The 2,995-nt window shown below is 48.5% G+C and overlaps 1 protein-coding gene across 1 annotated transcript in view; it reads left to right on the top strand.

Moving 5' to 3' along the window:
- PROSER2 (proline and serine rich 2) overlaps positions 1 to 2,995 on the top strand; it is an 80,240-nt gene that overhangs the window by 61,963 nt on the left and 15,282 nt on the right. The gene's annotated exons all lie outside the window — the stretch shown is intronic.

The following is a 2,995-nucleotide window of genomic DNA, read 5'->3' as shown; positions in this document are numbered from 1 at the left end:
AAAATTTCAGGAGGAAAAGGAGTGCTTCCAAGGATGGTTCAGTCACCCTGCAGAGGTTGATTCCGCCCTTGTTCCAGTTCCAGGAATGGGCTCCAGAAGTGAAATCAGAGGGAGTCCTTAACAAAACCTTAGTGTGTTTTTATTTACTTATCTCACCATAAATGCAATTAATCTTATTCTTCCAGTATCCATTACTAATTTTAATATTGGACATCTTGAGAGCAATACATAGTCATCTGACAGTAAACAGAAGCTTTGGGAAATAAAAGCAGATTCTGTCAGAAGTCAGTCACTGTGGCTTTGGCTTTGAAACACTAGGGAACTTTCTCCTTTCAAAGGTGCACCGTGTGTTTGCAGCCGATGTGGTTGTAGAATGAGGACAGGTCCTGGGTCCCTGTGGAACCCCCGTCACGACGGGCTCCTGACAGCCTTGCTTGTAGCTTCCTGACTCTTCACGTCCTGTTCTGTTTGACCTGTCTGGGGGTGGCCCTCTCTCCTGGTTGCCAAGCATCCTTCTTTTGCTTTAATATTCATAATCCATCTTTGTGGTCCTTGCAGTGTTATTTGTCCTTGTAGCCTATGCTGTCCACTTAGGGTTCACTAACAGTTTTTCCCTGTGATGTCTCAGGTTTACACCTGGCTCAGTCATGTTTGCACATCTTAAAACTTTTAAATCTTTAAGGAAACACATGCTCAAAAATGCAGAACATTCTTGTGACAGCCCTTCAAGCTCTGTGTTAGGTTCAGAATGGATGATATGAGTTTACACTTATAGAAAGTCTAAACTTAATTTTAAAATATTATGTAAATGTTCAGAAAGGCATATAAGTCTTGTGTACTAGCAGTCACTACAAACCAACCATCATCTGCCAACAAGATTAGCAATGACCGGAGGGGGTTGTCTTGCCATCATGGAATGTTTCTACAGTCAGTGGCCAGGGTGGTCATGTGGGAGCTATGCTTTTCTGGGTCTTGAGGAAATAAATTTAACTGCTGTCTGTGGAGATAAGACTTTTTTATTTGTCTTTATAATTCAGGCAACTTTTTTCTACTCTACAACATATTTGTGACTATTCCAAGAGATAATTGTTTTCTCATCACCTAATAAAATTGATGAGGAAGGTGTCCCAGGTTATCCTACAGCTTTGTTTACCCCTGGCACATCACCAATAACCCCAGAGATTCATTATCCCAGTTTCAGAAGCCTAAGACTAAGGTCATGTCAAGGTTGCAGAAATGATAGAAAGGGGAATAGAAAAACACTGAACTGCGGTCAGTCGTTTACACTATAGTGTAAATGTACCCCCACCCCCACCCCAGCCACCTTTCCTGAGGAAAAGTTTCAAGGTCAGGAGAGAGGAGAAAGAAAGAGGCTCATGATGGGTAAGGGCAGCAGAAGGGTCAAAGAGGAGGAAGGGAAGCTGGGATTAGCAGTCAGCCTTCACCTCTGCATCTGGCCTGGGGCCAGCCTATCCTCTGACATCACTGAGCAAGCATTTGTAGCATTTGTTACACACCTGCTGGTCCCAGAACATTCCATTCTGAGTCTCCTTGCCAGGAGAAGGCTGAATGGAAGCCCCAGGGAGACCAAGACCCAGCTGGGACCTGGCTGGGAGTTCAGGCCACAGTAATGATCAGCCTGGGCTGCTTCCCCTGGAAATCCTTTCACCTCCAGGCACCAATCCTCCTCATTAAGCAAGCTGCAGCTCCTGGGCTGCCTGGGCTCCACCCTCAGGGAGGAAGAGGCCCTGGTACAGGTGGCCAGGCCACCCAAAAGGTGACTTACAGGCCAGGCCAGAAATGACATCACAGCTCCTGGTCTTGTGGATTAAACACAGGACCCAGAGGTCGGTTGCTGGAAAGCCCCTCTCCTGCTGCCTGCATTGTCTCCACTTCCAGCTGCTGCATCCATCCAGCTGCGACTGTGTTTCCATTTCTCAGGGGTCTGGGAAGGGGTCAAGCTGGCTCCTTTGAAGTTAGAGTAGCCTGTCGAGTGTACCCCTGGGACCCCAGGAGCCCTTCAAGATGTCTTTGGGCCTGTTGGAAAGTGATGGGGTCTTACTAACACCCCTGGGCCTCAGTCTGCAAAGGGGGCAGGCAAGGAGTCCACTTGTTCAAGCCAAGTTTATGGTTTAGGGCCTACAAAGCCCCTCCAAGGTAAGACTGTGCCAAAGCCAAGCCCTAAGACTCCATCTGACAAAGCCCTCCAGAACCCCCTACACTCAGATGTGACTCCCTGTCTTCCTTGCTGGGTGATGGCGCAGACCTCGCAGATCCAGTCCTGAGTCCACCTGGACCGGTGATTAACAGGCGCTGCGCTAAGGGCTTTACATGGGTCACCTGAATTCCTTCCCATGACAAGCGTGTGACACTGGTTAGAAGTTAAAGCATAGAGAGCCCAAGGTCCAAGGTCAGCAAGTAACCAAGCAGGACTGGGCACAGAACCTGTCATTTGACACCAGCTGCCCCTACCCCCACCCTACACCCTGTGGATGGGGATCAAGATGCCCTGGGGGAGATGATGGGCTGGTGAGGCTGCATCCACAGATCTAAGGTCAAAGGGCTGGGTGGGGGGCACCACCCAGATACGCTGCCCCATCTGGGTAACATGTTGGTCAAAGGCAGGGGTCCTCAAACTACGGCCCACGGGCCACATGCAAATACAAATATTGTATTTGTTCCCTTTTTTTTTTTACTTCAAAATAAGATATGTGCAGTGTGCATAGGAATTTGTTCATAGTTTTTTTTTAAACTATAGTCCAGCCCTCCAACGGTCTGAGGGACAGTGAACTGGCCCCCTGTTTAAAAAGTTTGAGGACCCCTGGTCAAAGGCATACAAGAGCTCATTCAAAGAGGTTACGTTCTCCATTCCTGCAGCTGAGATCTAGGTCACACACAGGATGGGACCTGGGGGGCGGGGCGTGGCAAAGTCACAGCAGTGCTGGCAGGGGCACACAACCCCAGTAAACAAAGCAGCCCCAAAGATGGAAACGTT

Source organism: Myotis davidii, unplaced genomic scaffold, assembly GCF_000327345.1.
Source record: "Myotis davidii unplaced genomic scaffold, ASM32734v1 scaffold1611, whole genome shotgun sequence".
NCBI classification, from domain to species: domain Eukaryota; kingdom Metazoa; phylum Chordata; class Mammalia; order Chiroptera; family Vespertilionidae; genus Myotis; species Myotis davidii.
Note: the sequence above shows the minus strand (reverse complement) of the source record. Positions and strands in the feature narration are given on the sequence as shown.